The 17,309-nt window shown below is 38.4% G+C and overlaps 1 pseudogene; it reads right to left on the minus strand.

Moving 5' to 3' along the window:
* Positions 1-13,096: 13,096 nt before the first annotated feature.
* Positions 13,097-16,745, minus strand: LOC147609516 (uncharacterized; annotated as a pseudogene).
* Positions 16,746-17,309: the final 564 nt, after the last annotated feature.

A 17,309-nucleotide genomic window follows, 5' to 3' on the forward strand; every position in this document is an offset into this window, starting at 1 on the left:
TATAATCCAAATAGGTTATGAATTTACAAAGTAGGTTCCTACATGCAAGAATAAAATGATCTCGACTCATTATTAAATTTTCCTAAACCTTACATAGTATTTAAGAAATGAGAGAGAGAATTTCTATGACAAAAAATGTATTATAATTAAATCAATGAAATTTACTTCTTAGAATCTCTTTTTATTTATTGAGTCTTTGATACCCAAAATATGGCAATAGTGTGAGCTTATATGGTGATTTATTTTAGTTATACTAATAAATCAATGTCTCTCTACTAAAGTAATTGGTCAAGAATATATATCTAAATATTTCAATTTTAGCTAGAAGAAAAGGTAATGGGTCTCAACTTTTAAAACTGCATTGAAAACAAAACAATGTTTATGAACCCTTGCTTATATTTAGATCACCAGCTGCAAAGCATAACATTGTAAAGAACATGCATGCAAGATTTAAACTTAGTCTATGATTGTTTGATTAGATATAAAAATCCTCAAAGTTATTTTTTTTAAAGACAGCTAAATATTTTAGAATTTTCAATAAGACCTAAATTTTGGAGTTCTAATTGATTTTGGAGCCTAAGATGGTTTGTATTACACGATATATATATATTTGTGAGGAAATTTATATCCAAAAACTTTGAAAAGCAATGAGAAATCGGCTAATTAAAGCTATGAGAAATCGGCTAATTAAAGCCTTTGATCCTAATATAGTCCAAATAGCTATGCATTTTGATTATAATGTAGCCTATGAGTTCTTATGAAATTAAAAAGCCCTGACGTAACCAATGTGATCCCAAATAAATCCTAATTTTCCTCCTCTATATAGCTGATGATATGAAAATAGGAAAAGTTTGAGTTTCACTATCCATGTGTTCTAAATAACTCCATAAAGTTGGCCAGTAAACATGACATAAATATGTCCACATACACTTTTATGTCTTACTTACCTATAAATGCAAACTTATACATACCTTTATGTGGCAATAGAGGCATTGCTATGTGTGTGAGGTTTAAGACACACCTAGCGACACCTACTCATGGATTACTTTATTTTTAAGAGTACAAACCCACTATTTTTCAAAGAGAATATATATGCACATTTTTTCTCTCAAAGAGTAGTGAATGGTTTACAGAAAAGATCACATGTAAAAGAAGGAGAAAAAAACCCGTATGGTTATATGTATGTAAAATGATGTGAGACTTAGTTGGCACACACACATATACATAGAAAAAAGATCTTACTACATAGAGATTCTTATTTTTGGAACAAAACCTAAAAAGAGTGTGCAATACCATTTATCTAGAATTTTTCTCTTGATGTTTTTGTAGGGAGGGAAGGCTTAAGGACACCTTGATAGCACCACTAGGGAAGGGAGGGAAGGCTTAAGGACACCTTGATAGCACCACTAGGAGAGAATTTATATGGGTTTCACATAACAACACATTTAAAAGTAAAATTATGGGTGCCTTTAAGTAACAATAGGGATGCCACTTTGTTTGTGCCATTTAATGACACACCTGGCCAATAATTGTTACACATGCATCATCGAATAATTTTTTTAAAGAGTTCAAACCCATAATTTATCTAGCAAAGATTATATGCTCACTTCTTTTTGTTTCAAAGAGTTGTGAATGGTTTAAAGAAGAGAGAACATTTGTGTAAGACAAGGAGAGAAAAAAGTAGTGTGGTTTCCTATAGATAAAATGATGTAAGTTCTAGTTGACACACACCTCTATACATAGTAAGAAGAACTGGTTACAAATTAGGAGTTTATTTTTGAAACAAAAATAATGAAGATTGTATCATACCACCCACCTATCTAGAGTTTTGGCTTTTGAAGTTTTCTAGAAAGTCTTCTGTAATTAAACTTGCATTTCCACATGCTTGAAACCACCCACTTATCTAGACTTTTTGCTTTTGAAGTTTTCTAAAAAGTTTTTATAATTAACCATGAGTTTCCACAAATCTATTTAAACATGTCTACTGTACTCATTAGTAGAAGATTTGGCAAACAAATATTGGCTTATTAATTTTTATTGATATTGTTACATATCCCTGTATTTATTTGAAAAGTAACTAAAAGCTAGGTTGATAAGGACTATAAGAACTAAAAACACTTCAAATTTTTTTTGAAATCACACAAAAAAACAAAAAAATAAAATTTCAACATTCTTTTCTACCCTCATTTTGATGCTTATTTCAACATAAGCATGGATGATTTTTTCGACATTTATTTCGTCGCTCATTTCGACGATGCGAGTACCATCGAAACTAGCCGTCGAAAATAGAAGACCTTGTAGAGGTGCAAAAACTATTTCTAAATGCTCCAACTAATTTCCCATCAAACAAAGTCATGCACAAGGCTTATGTTTCAACCTCTCAAGGCTTAGAATCCATTCATGCAAATACATGTAACAAGAAACCTAGGACAGAAAGTTTTTGCTTGCATTCATGTGTGTGTGTGTGAGCACTTATGTGTCTATATGTGTCTGTGCATGCACATGTGAGGGTATGTTTCTTTAAAAAGATGTGTGTACACACATACACTCAAGTGTGTTTGTGCATGTACGTGTGAATATGTGTGCATGCATGATTGCAAGTGTGCGTGTGTATTTTTATACATATATAAATACATACACACACACATAATAGATATATATATCTAAAGTTCATAAATATGATCCACCTCACACACACACACACCCACCCCCCCTCCCCCCACACACATGCATGTGCAACAGTACATCTTTGACACATCATGCCACGTTCACACATACATGCACGCACATATAAATATTTGTATCAAATGCATCTATATTTGCGTGTGTTTATACATGTGCATGCTTTTGAGTAGGGTATACATTTATGTGTATTTGTGTGTGTGTGTGTGTGTGTGTGTGTGTGTGTGTGTGAGAGAGAGAGAGAGAGAGAGAGAGAGAGAGAGAGAGAGCGAGAGAGAGGGTATATAAATATTTGTGTGTGTGTGTGTGTATGTGAGGGAGAGAGAAAGGGTTTATAAATATTATATAGGGAATGTATGTGTGTATATGTGTGTGTGTGTGTATGGATTAGTGTGTATCTGTATGCTTATGTATATTGTGGTGCTCTCTCTCTCTTGATCTATCTATCTATCTATCTATCTATCTTCGACCCCCTCTAAAGCTGTAAATTTGTGACATGAAATTATATATTCCAAGTTGCATATACATACATACATACATACATACATACATATATATATATATGCATACATACGCATATATATACACACACGTATACACACACACACACACACACACACACACACACATACATATGTATGTCTAAATGTATACATGTATATGTATGTATGCACACACACACACACACAAACACACACATATATATATATACACACACACATATACATGTATATATTATATATGTATGTATGTATGTATACATATATTGTGTGTGCCCCTCCCTCCCCCCTTCCCCAATCCCTTCCCAACCTTGTGCTTCCCTCCCTCCTAGATCCCCCCTCTCTAACCACAAAACTCCTCTCTCTTCCCCCTAGGGTAATGTGTGTGCATGTGTGTAGTGTTTGTGTCTCCCTCTTGTCCCCCTGACCCTGGGGTTGTGTGTGTGTGTGTGTGTGTGTGTGTATGCACGTGCGTGCGTGGAAAATATTATCTAATTCTAACTAAAAAAGTGTGTGTATGTGTATACATGTGTGTGTGTGTGTGTGTGTGTGTGTGTGTGTGTGTGTGAGCACATGTCTATTATATATATATATATATATATATATATATATATATATATATATATGTTCGTGTATGTATAGTTTGTGCATATATATTGTGTGTGGTTTATATATATATATATATATATATATATATAAAAGTGAAATAAATACAAAAGTTTCCTCTAGCCCAAATGTAGGCATCTAATCTAATTAGACAAGGGTTTGAATGCATTCTCTTTTTCCACTTCTTCAAATTCAAAATTCAAATTGACAAAAGGCCTTGTGATTGAAAAGAGGTGCTTATAATGCTGTCTCTCCCCAAGGCACTCAACACCTCCCCCCCATGCGTTCAAATTCAAAATTCGAATCATGTGTGTGTATGTGGATGGCTGGTCAATTTGCATTCTAATGTATTATTATTAATCCAATTCTAGGATTAACAAGAGCTACCACCATTATCTTGCATCAAGGAGTCATGGTAGATACACCAAAGGGTCATACATTCAAGATATAAAGCAATAGTGTCTAAAGCTACAACTTGGGCGGGCGCCCGTAATGGTGTGACGGAGTATTTATAGCAATTCCCACTTCAAGAGCATGTGGTAGCAAGTTAGGATGAAGTCCTAAGTGATGTAATTCATGGTGGATATATTATGAGAGTAGTCATTGTAATAGCATTAGGCCTCTTATGAGCCTAAAGTGCCCATACGGCCATAGTTTAAGTGAGTATGAACACTTATGGCCATGTATATAAATGAATTTCTCTCATTATACAACATACTCTCCCATTGTGCAATTGAGTCTTGCTCTTGCAAATCTCTCTCCCTAATGCATTCTAGTGAGTGTGTGTGAGTGAAGTGAAGTGAGAGAAGGGACGAGGACCTGTAGTGCAACGCGGCGGTGTGACAACGCTCACAGGAGATGCAATGGTGCATCTCAAGGAGGTGTGGAGCTTGGAGACCTCAAGGGTTGCAAGCTCGCCATTGGAAAGATCTTCACGATAGTTTGCGGTTCACCAGGTAATCTCTTTTTGGTGAGCCATAACATTTTTCGTGCCACTACTGGGGAGCCATCCCTTTGCTTTTTCCATCATTTTGTCTCTAATATACGCATAACCTGTTGCCCATTATCTTGATTAGTGGTTTCCCATGAAAAAGATGTGGATTTGATGGTGATTTGTGTGAGATTTGGTGTAGAATAGCTCTCTTTTTGTTTTTGAAAAGAATGTTTTTTGCTTAATTTTTATATTAATTTATTATTTTTATGGTTTTTCATGTTCTTAGGACTTGCACATAGTTGTATTAGGCTTAGTTTTCATCCATTACATCAAGCAATGCAATAGAATGCAATTTTTAGTGAATGTTAGCTCTCTTTAGTTTAAACATAGATCTAAGATCATTAATTCTAGTTTAATTGTGTATTTTCTGTTGAAATTGTCTGGATTAGAATGTTAGCAAGTATTAGGAGTAGCTTAATCTTTCAAAAACTTTCTTAAAACCATTAAAAAACCCTTGAATTTGACTAATTTCTCTTAATGGATTGGTTTTTGTTATTAAGGGTGATTAATATCGTTCAAGAGGTTAAAAATTTAGAAAATGTGTTAATTGGGGTCTAAATTGATCATAGGAGTAGTCGAAATTGGAGTTTTTGAGTATTTTGAGAGCATCTAGATGCATCAAAATATCTAATCGTATCAATTTTTAGATCAATTGGAGAAATTTGACTCTCTTTGCTTGATTGTGCCCTAAAGAGGAGACTATAATTAAGAGTGTAATTAATTTTCTAAATTAGATTAATTTACACAATTGTTGATGCACAAAGATTAGCATTCCCTTTCTCTAACCAATGATGTGCTCAATTGTGTAAATTAATTAGGGATTAATGGTTAATTAGAGTCTTTGCTTAGTGTAAAAGAGGAAAAGATTAGTGAAAAGATTAATCTTGGATTAATTCTTAATCACTTTTTTACATAACTCATTAAGGCTAATGAGCATTCAATAAGAAGATGCTCATGAGTTATCAATTTGTCCATTTTGGGGGTCAGGTGTGTCATTAAAAGGTTGACTTTTTTTATTCTACTTACCTTTCTTGGAAAAATACCCATATCCCTTTTATTTTAAATTCAAAAAATATTCCCCCCAAAAAGGGAAACTCGTATTTCCCACTAGACTCCAAAAGAAATTGAATTTTAATTTTTACGTGAAGTCCGATTCACGCGTGAAACACCAGAGTTTCATGTGGGGGGGAAAATCGAAATTTAATATCCGCGTGAAGTGCGGTTCACACGTGAAAACTGTTTCATGACTTGAAACACCAAAGTTTCACGTGGGAAAAAAAACACACCCCTGGAAAACACCCCTGTTTGAAGGCCCGTATCTCCTAAACCGTATATCCAATGAAGGCACTATAGGGATCATCGGAAAGCTTACATCGAGCTCTTTGACTTTGGAAGTAGTCGTCCAAAGTCAAAATCAATCATTTTGGCCTCCAGCCAGCAGCCTCAAAATTTGACCCGAAAATCGAGAAAAAAAGAGCCCAAAAAACACGAAAAATCGTAAAAAAATAGCACAACAATGATGACAAGTCATATTCGGGCTACTTTTTGAGGGTCTAAATGACAAAATCACGACAACTCAGGGAAACAAAGTTGTAGTACTCCAAAAATACTACAACTCCCCTCATACAAAGTTTTTCAAAATTCCTTTTAGAACACACAAAAATGTGCTCTCTGCGAAAGAGGAAACAAATTCTCAAAAAAAAAAATCATCTTGAGATAGTGATGGAGAGTAGGTTTTAGGACCTCCTCTTCCATCTAGGAAGTTCCTAGCAACCGCTTTTTCCAAAAAAATATCTCATGTCGTTCATGTGCGTATAGTGCCTAAGCTAATTAGGGTAAACGGACACCCATTTGATCCAATGAAGAGTACGCCAAGCCTCTTGAGGTTGCAACGGGCTAAGGGAAAGTATAAAAAGAAAAAAAAATGTAAGTGCTCATTAAGGAGAATTTAGGCACTCCAATATGGCCACGTTAGAGGGAGTGCCAGGGATCACACAAGGACTAAACCCAATGAACTAGTCTATGAAGGGGGGTGGCCCCACTACAAGCCATTGGGGGGTCTAGCGAGGCGGTTTAAATTATCTAGCGTCGCTTATACGATGACGAATGCGTCGCTTAAGCGACGTATTGTCGCTTAAACGACATTTAAATTATTATTTTTTAAATTTCGTCGCTTATATAACGTTTTTGGAGGCGTCATTTAAGCAAATGTCTAAAACGACTGTTTTAGCGACGTTTGCACTGATATACCTTGCTTAAGCGACGGCTAAAAAATTTATATCCCCGGCCAGCCGCCGCCGCGGGAGAGATTTGTTTCTGTGAGGCACGCGCGGACAGAGGGTGGCTGCATCAAGAGCAAAGGAGGGTTAAAGCAGAGGGGGGCAATTGCATCGAGAGAAAAGGGGGCTATGGCATTGCTATGACAGTCGGGATCACAAGAGGGCAAGGGGGGACCAGAGAAGGTATGCTAGTGTTGAAGCCTCTCTCTCTCTATCTCTACCTCTCTGTCTTAAAGAAGTAATGGTGGTGAGCTTGCTTGTAGCTGGATTCTTGTCTCTTTCTCTCTCTACAATGCATTATATTCAATTGCATGTAATGCAAGCAATCAACACTCGATATGATCTCACCATTTTCCAATGCAAAAGAAGCTCATGCATTTCAAATTTTTATGACATGGCATTAGGGGTTGCGAACATATGGCATCCTTTTTTTAAAGAAACCCCAATTTGAGCATCTTGCGCATGCTTCTCCCTAGCAGTTCTTTGTTCTTCCCTACCTCTCCCCTATGATAGCTCGTCTTGACTGGCTTTGATAGCCCCTTTAGGGTGCAGTGCCCCCATGGCACTTGAGCACATTGTGTCCTCAAATAGGATGCAAATAACGTAGATAAAGTTATGGCACAAAAGTCAATCCCATAGATTAACCCCAAATGGAAGCCTCAATTGTTAATAGTAGGGATAGATACTTCCTTGGAATTAATGGATGATGTTTGCTTGTTTGACCAAATGGGCTTCTTGATGCATACATAGAAGATTCTCTATTAAAACCTACCAAATGCTTGCTTGAATTGTTTTAGGCAAGGACACATCATAAAGGATTGCTCTTTATTGGAGGGGGGAATCGAAAAACTGATGGTTTCCAGACAGTTAATAAAAAATAGCATGTTAAACCTAAAGTGGGCTCTTAACCTATCCTTAAAAAGCACATCAATAAATATGCTCCTTTGCTTGTTGAAGTTGAAAATTCTATGGTTGATGCCCAAGAAGAGGATAACAATGGGGGACAAACCCCCAACACCTGTGATATGCTCAAAGACCACCAGTAGTAGCTACATGTCTCTCCTATTGTTCTTGTTCATAATAATGATAATGAGTTGCCTCAATTCCCTAGCCAAATCTCATCCTCTAATTTTGAGCAAGATGAGGTTATGGTAGAGGACTCTTAGCTAAACTCCTTTTTTGATAGGATTGAGAAAATTGATAATGATAGGAAAGCTTCCCTCTCCTCTTATTAGAAGTCTGTGGAAATCATCATGACATAGGTAGAGGAAGATACCTTACATGAAAAATCTAAAGCCAAAAGGAAAAAAGAGAAAAACATTGACCTTAGTCTCTTGAGGATATGGGGTTTGGAAAATTTCAGAGGGTCAGTCCACACCCTCTTTGGGAATTTTAGCGCTCTTATTTCTTTGAATGGTACTCTCACTGAACCCATCCCTCTAGGGAGAACTATCAAATAGGGATGTCCCATTGCCCCTCTCCTTTTTGTCATTACTACTGATGCCCTAGGATGGCTTGTCTCTAATGCCTTGAACAAAGGCTCTTTGAAAGGGCTGAAGCTCCCTAGATCTCCCAAATGTCTTTGTCTACAACAGTTTGCTGATGATACTAACTCTCTTGTTTTTAATGATGCTCAATCTATAAAGACTTTTTGGAGTTGCTTAAATACCTTTTGTTTAGCTAGTGGGTATATCATTAATCATGCCAAAATAGGTTACTGGACTTATAATGGCACCGCTCTTGATGTGGTGAATGGTGAGATTTTTAGACTTTTGGGCATTCCTATGGGCTTTAAGGTTTCTCTAAAATATAGATGGAATTGGGTAGTAGACAAAGTTGATCTTTGGAAGGGCTATCAACCCTCCCTTCTTGCTAGAGTGTTTGTCCTCAATCACTACCTTCTCCCTTCTGTTAATTACTTCCTTTCTTGTGAGAAGCCTCCTAAGTCTCACTTGCAAAACATTATCTCTATAGACTCTAATTTTTTGTGGGGTGGGAATGTAGGAGTCAAGAAGATTGCTAAAGTTGCCTACAAAATTTATGTTTTACCTAAAGAGAAAGGGGGGACTTGGAGTTTACCTAAAGAGAAATGGGGGCTTGGAGTTTTGGAGCTAAGTAAACTTGTTGACAAGTTTGCATAGCTAAGTGGGTTTGTAGAGGGATTGATAGTACTGATTATTGAGCCCTATTGATCAAAATAGACTCTCACATATTTGAGCTTAAGTAAAAGAAGTGTTGGACAAGGTTCTCTCCTCTGCAAATCTTTATGTCTAGGAAGGAATTCATTCCTAAAGGTTCAACTCTGATTAGGAACATGTGGGGGGCTACTTGGAAACCCTACCTTCAGGTAAAAGACACCCACCATTCTAAGTCTAGACTCATTCTAGAGGACTTTGGCTGGTTTGGTTCCCTCCTTCCTAGCATAGATAAATAGGAATTCAATAGAGCTCACAAGCTGTACAAAGTTGGTATCAAATCTTGGAGAGATTTGTGGAACAAAGATAAGTGGGAATGCTCTTCACTTCTGTTGGAACACTTGTCTACTACTTTCTGTTGTTGCAGGGCAGTTCTAAGGGAAAGGATCAGACAAATTTCTGATATAGGTATTTGGCCCCTCTCATAGGGGATGGTAAGAGGTATTAAAAGGAATCTCTCTTGGATATCAAGTGCTATAATCAACTTTCTAGGTGATAACTCTGCTCTTATAGCTAATTTGAATGACAGATGGGGCATCAATTTGAATGCCTATCAATGGACCTATAGATTCAAATCCATTTGGGTCTTTTCTAGTAGCTCCAAACATGCTTGTTTTCTCGGGCTTATTCTGCACAAAGTAGTTTGGTCTGGCTAGAGAGCTACAAGAGTGGGGGCTTATAAGGGCATTTGCTCTAGGTGTGGCAAAGTTGTAGAATATTTAATGCATATGTCCATGAATTGTGAAAGCAATAAGAAATTTCTTAACATCTTGCATGATTGCTATCCCCTTCTCATGGGAAGAGATACTTCTTGGTGAATGTAGGCATATGGATCCTATTCTATGGAATAACATTGGGAGTAGTCTTCTCTGCCATATTTGGAAAGATAGGAATTCTAGTGTCTTTGGGAAAGGGTGTACTAGTCACATTTATGCCTTTGTGACTAACCTAGAGCTATTGGCTCTATAGGCTAAAATGGCTAGTAAAGAAGCTCGTGGATGAAGATTCCAACATCCACTCGATGATAAAGAAATACAAATGGTAGGAGTGGTAGGTTAATCTGTCAAAAATTTATGCCTCCACAAGGCTCATTATGGTGGAGAATATCTTGGAAAGAGCTACTAAGATCCCACCACTAATGTTGATGGACATTTGCACGAATATAGTTTTTTAGGCATACATGTTTAATGTCACATTTGAGAATACTGTTGCTAACTGTAGGGGGACGCACACTTGAGAAGGGAGTAGCCAGGTATATAGAGGCAAACTTGGGAAGGCTTGCATCATAGTGCTTGGAGGATGGTTGGTATAACCCTTATAATAGCTTTGTGTGGGACCAAGATCCAAGCTCATTAATTTTTTTTAAAAAAAAATCTTGGACCTTTGATAAAAAAAAGGGATGACCAGATGCCATGAGCCCCTGCATGAACAGTCGCCACACACGCACGATGGGGAAAGAGGAGGAGTATGTGTGTGTTTTTATACTATAGACCGAGAAAGGAGGAGGAGTTTGTATGGCCTCTAATTAACTTTCGTCACCCATGGGCGATTGACAAGGTGCACTACTACAATCACTGCAGTGGCAAAGGGTGATAGTGTGAGAGGGAGGGAGGAAGGAACTCCAAACACTGCTAGCTAAGCATCACCATTCTAGAGCATAGGTGGAGAGAGGAAGATCATGGGCTGACAGGGCATAGAGACATAGAGAGAAAGGGTGCTATTGGCCACATTGCGAGTTAGTAAGATAGAGAGGTTATGATTCATGGAGAAGCTCTGATGCTTGGGTCTTAAGTAATGTCTCTTAATGTTTTGAGGGTTGTAAACTTGGGTAGTTACTAGTAGAAATAATGTTCTTGAACATAGATGCCATTGCTATGGGCCAAATTATGGGATCCTATATATGACTCTTCGACGTTCTTTGCAACAGTCCATATACGACTCTTGCAAACTTCGAGATGTGGACGCATCTTGCTTGGAGTTATTTAGTCAATGTGAGCTCTCCTCTAACAATGTATCTCTAGTCTGACATAGAGTTGTTTTAAATATATAGATATGATGAGTGACCACACCTGTAAAGTGAAGCTGGCGATCATCAATACTTTGCTATGCGGCACTGGACTTTTTGGAGATACACTGTCAGAGGCCATGGCAGATTATGTGGAGATAGATGATGCGGGTTTAGATGATGCGGCACTGGACTTTTTGGAGATACACTGTCAGAGGCCATGGCAGATTATGTGGAGATAGATGATGCGGGTTTAGATGGCGCCATCAAGATTCTTAGGAGATTCAGTATGCCCATATGACCTGGAGAGGGTACATCCTCCCAGCCACCACAGGCAGAGTGGAGACTTCTTCTCATGCACACACTACAGCGCCTCGGTAAGCTTCTCGATTGATAAAATAGTAATGTCATCCTTTTTTTACATATAGAATTCTTAATATATATATCCTTTTGATGTCTTTGTTTGCTTAGGACTCCTATCCCAAGTACATCACATCACGAGAATCAGCGGCTTACTCCTGATGTACCTCCTGGTACTCAGGTGACACCTGATTCACAGGCTAGTGGCCGTTCGTCCCATAGGTATATCTTTTATGGCAATTACGGATTAAATATCAAGTACTTTTTAAGAACTCACATCTCAATATATCGTATGTTTGTATTGCACATAGTCATCAGAGTAGCGCAGCACCAGTGCCCCCACCAGTGCCGATGCCCACGTGCACTGGCACTTTGGGTGTCACATGCGACATCACGCCTGATAGGGGTATCCTTCAGGTCAGAGCCGGCATCGCCTTCAGACGTCAGATGAGAGACCTTTGCATGTCTTATCTACAGCGAGTTCATATATAATGGTAGTAAGTATTATTTAACATAAAGAATATGAATTACAGTTTTTTATTTGAATTACTAAGTGACTTTATTTTGCAATACAGTGATCAACTTGAGGATGACAAGAAATATGTCATCAACACACTGGAGACGGAGTTTGGGAGACAGGATGGAGTTGGAAGTGGTTTTGCTAAAGCAAATGTGCAAACTCATGAGTCATCGACGCGACAATGCACGGTAAGTAGAGAGAGAGAGAAATGAAACAAAATGAAATGCTATATTTACATCTTCAAAAGGCCAAAATGACCTATGAGACCACCAGAGAGCTCTGATACCAATGTCAGGTAGTAGAATAGCGGTACTGATTGCTGCAAAACAAGCGTAAGATCATACATATCTATGGTCTCTCAATCTACATTCATGAGGCAGCTGACAAGCATGGGGCCCATACTACTACCGCATACATCAAAGCTGGGGTGACCATACATCAAAGCTAGGTGACCATAGTGTCATAGAGGGAGAGAGCAGAGCTGGAGTAGCAAATGGGTAGCGTGGGGGGTGCTGCGGCTAAGAGTACTGCGGGTACTCATCACTGAGGGTGCTGCTGGAACTACTGCCACGAAATGCTAGAAGACTGCTGGCTTCGATGGTCTACTACTAGGCCAAGTCGATCCAGGGAACAATGCTTGATTGCAGGTACTGAAGGTTGAGATGCTCATATTGGGGTTGAAACGCGAGATAGAAGCCTTGGTAGAGGAGGGGAATCGAATCCCGATACGAACTTTCTTTCAGTGAACTTGAAGCTGAAATTACCCTGTACACAGCTAGAGCAAGAAAAACAAGTCTAAGGGGAATCGAACCCCGACACTAGCCATATGAGGCTATCACCACGAGACTCCCCACCACCCACCCTTGTTAGTAAGTTTTCAAAAGAATAAAAATCATGACTTCACAATGAATTATTTGAGATTAAATCTTACCGATCCGTGAGTTGACACATAAGACTAATAGTCCTCATCGTCATCTCTGAGATTAACCGTCAATAAAATTTCATCTTCATTATCTTTGTTGACTTCTTCGAACTCCTCCATCGTTAAATCTGTGTTGACGTTCATTTCCTCTATAGGCTCGACATTCATTGTTTCTTCCTCTTCGGTGTTTGTAGTGTCAGAGTCTGGATCGTTGTCGTTCTCATCATCTAGAATGTCATCATGATCGAAAAGAAGAATTCTACACCTCTCTGACGTCGATGTGTCTAGATTCGAGGGCATAATCAATTCATCCTGATCTTCTTTCTCAGAGTCAACACTATCAAACAAGTGTCAACCTCTAGGTTGGACATGCACAACTTGCCACCATGGATGAGCATCTGTATTCTTGTAAAAGAACGCTTGTTCATGAGTTGGCAGAATGTAAGGCTCTTTTGTTGCACGCAATACTTCGAGGAATCGATGGACCAAAATCCAGACGATTCTCTTTTCATCGTGGCATTATTGCCTTTATACTAGACATGAAACCAATCCACCTTCAAAACCACCTGTCAAAATACACGAATCAAAACTTTAGAAATATGTATAGCTTCAAGAAATCTACATGTCATTGTTGCATGAAGAGAGATGTCCTTTACCTGCTTGAAGATACGATACTATATAAATGTCGACTATGGTTCCCACGTAACCAAGTTCACTGTCGATAAGATTTGTCTCTTGAACTTGCACGTGATAATTGCTTGAAAGAGGCAACAATGCAAGAATCTTGAGTTAGATGTAAGTCGTCAATAGATTTTATCCGAAGATGTTGTCCATAAGCCCACATGTTGGTATACATTCGAGCCTAGACCAATAAAAAAATTATTTAAAAAAATGAGATTCATTTGTTTAGTTCAGAGTTTTCATGAAAACCCAACAAGTTACATGTCTTTCACACCCGATCATAAACTCTCTTTGTTCCATTGAGATTGGCTCATGATCACTAACCGCGCATACGGGTGTATAACCAATCCATTAAAGTAGGTACATCCCCATCGTTATTTACATTGGTTTGACGTCTGGATCTCCTCTTTTTACGTCTGCCAACTCGTTTGCTTGGAAGTTCCTTCTCGTACTCATCAACTAATTGTTGCATGCATTCGCTATTATAGACAATGAAAGTAGAAATATCTAATTTATCTTGGACCTTAAGTCGAAAAGGGACTCCCTTACTGGACAATACCTCATCTGACACGTGGAGCTTCAGAATCGGTTTTCTCAAGGTATTCATCACAAACGTAATACATGCACTCTTCAAGCATCCATCCCTCTGCCATAGAACCCTGTGGTCTTGCTTTTTGACGTACATAACCTTTCAATACTCCCATAAATCTCTCAACCTAGAACATCCATCGACTGCTCACAACACCACCAAGCTCTATCTCATCCACTAGATGGATTAGAAGATGAACCTCGATATCAAAAAAGGAAGTTGGAAATTCCTTTTCCATTAAACAAAGAAGCTCTATACATTCACGCTTCTTTTGTGGAATTGACCCTTTGGCAATCTCTTTAGATGTAATCCATCTATCAGTAAAAGAAAGAAGATATTAGAGATGTTTTTGAATTAAGAAGATATCAAATAAAATTTTATACTAAAAACTAATGTGACCGATAAATACCTTGCAAGCGATCCAAGGCAATATATTACATCTCGGACTCCTCTTGTAGTACATCCATCAATAACAAGGGGTAGAACATGCTGTATACATGATTAATCTGATCAACAAAACATGCAAGAAAATAAATACTTACAAAGATCTGGATAGATTTACCTTCACAAAATTGTGCCAATCATGTGTTTTTAAAACAGACAAGCTCTTGTCATCTACAGTGAACATGTTTCGACAAGATGCTCCATATCCTGTAGGCGTACGAATCGATTGAATCTTCTTGTTGATAGTCTCCAGCTCTTCTGTCTTGAGCACCCATGGGGCAGGCTCGTAGGTTGTCTCACGTCGAGTTTCATCATAAAGTGGCCATAGATTGGGCTTTGTGTTTTGATCCTTTAAGTCATTTCTTGCTACCGCTATGTCTTTCAAGCCAACAAGGTGTTGCCATAACGAATGACCAACGTTCTTGAATATGTGCATAGGATCAAGAAGATGACATATCCTCAAATCCTTCCAATATTCCAAAGTATACCATATCTAAGGACTTTGAGCTAGAGCACGTTTTCCTCTCGCTTGCTTCTTTATAGCGTCATCATCATCGCCGCTTATGATCTTCAACTCTGGATCGATAGCGGGTCCAACAGTCCACTTTAGATACCAATCCTTCGGTGTCATTGGTATTGGACATCTCCCTTCTTCTACCTTTCCATTAAAATGTATGGCTTGCCTTCTGTCTCGTAGATAATGATCTTCAGATAAAAATCGTCTATGTCGAAGATATATATTTTTGTTGAGGCTTTTGCTATAAGTCGATCTCAACCAATCACCACAAATTGGACAAGCTTTATAACCCTTGGTACATATCCCTGCGTTGAAAACATAACAAAGATGATTAGCGTAATGAACATCGTACAAACGTATGAGACAATATATATATTTAAATCATTTACCTGAGCAAAAACCATATCCTGGAAAGTCGTGGATAGTCCATGTTAAAATTCCACGAACAATGAACTGTCTTTGACCGATGCTTCTGGACATATCCATGACATCAATCCCTCTCCACAAATTTTGAAGATCGTCGATGAGAGGGGCCAAATAAACATTCAGATCTTTAACTTGTCGTTTTCTCGAAATTAAGAGTGAGAGCATTAAATGCTCTTTCTTAATGTTGAGATACGGGGGTAGATTATAGTTAATAACTACCACTAGCCATGTAGACCATTTACTTGATCTCATTGAGAATGGATTCACGCCATCTAATGCTACACCCATCTTTAAATTGCGTGGTTCTTTTGCAAAATCTGGCCATCGCAAATCAATATGCTCAAATGCAGGACTATCTGATGGAATTCGCATTACTCCATCTTTGCTCTTGTGCTCCGCTCCTCATGTCATAAGCTGAGCTAATTCGGGACTTTGGAACATATGTTTTATACGTGGAGCTAGGGAAAAATGTCTCAATACCTTTCTAGGGACCTTACCTTTCTCCTCTTTATAACGAGGCGTTTGACATTTTGGACATGTCACACCATCCTCGTACTGGCCTCTATATAAAATACAATCGTTGGGACATGCATGTATAGAAGAATAGTCAAGTCCAAGACTACTTATCATCTTCTTGACCTCATCATGTGATGCAAGAAGGGAATTGCTTGTCGGCAAGAACTTCTGAGAGAGTAGCCTGCAAGCTCATTAAAAATATGATCAATAAGAAGCAACCATGTTTAGAATATAACAAAAAAATATGTTAGATTATTACATACTTCAAAAGTGCTGAAATGGATAGATTACTCCATCCAAAACGGCATGGAGACATGACAATACTTCCGCAAGGAGAGACGCCTACGCATCACTTTTCCTCAGCAGAAGGTGTGTGCCTTTGCTAACATATATTAGAATTAATATGAACTTTGCTAGATTGATTCTAACTATTCTCTAATCTATGTTATTTTGTTAAATCAAATTTACATAGACAGCAGCACGAAAGAGACTGCAAGCTGGTCACACATCTAGACTAGGCGGATGGGACGAGATGGATTTGTGGCCACATTTGTGAGTATAGACCGTTCAAATTTTAACTTTCAAAGGTAATGTTATTATATGAAGAAATCAATAAGTCTTTGGTTCTATCTTGATGTAGACCAAAGACTATGGTCGTGCACCTACGGCGCGCAGGAGATGGAGTACGCCACATACTACGGCTACCGCGCTTTGTAGGCGACACTTGCTTACAGGCGAAATCCACTTGTGGGTATCACTATTTTGTTTTGTAGTTTATTTTCATGTTAACTGTAATACGTTTTTATTTGATTTCACTAACTAATGCAGGAGCAATATGGCGAGGACGACATGACAGAGGTGGCTCAACAGGAGGCCGAGGGGCGACGCCGAGAAGAGCGGCAGCGTGATCGCTCGCGAGTGGGGGCATGGGTGGTGGCGCTGGTGATGGTGGTGTTGCGGGTGGGGGCACGGGTGGTGGCAGTGGTGATGGTGATGGTGATCACGAGTCCGATACTAGTGACTCATATAGTGATGGCTCATGTAGTGATCATACTTAGGGATCTGTTTTGTAT

This window comes from Cibotium barometz, chromosome 51 (genome assembly GCF_041138505.1).
Source record: "Cibotium barometz isolate CiBa-2024 chromosome 51, ASM4113850v1, whole genome shotgun sequence".
Lineage (NCBI taxonomy): Eukaryota > Viridiplantae > Streptophyta > Polypodiopsida > Cyatheales > Cibotiaceae > Cibotium > Cibotium barometz.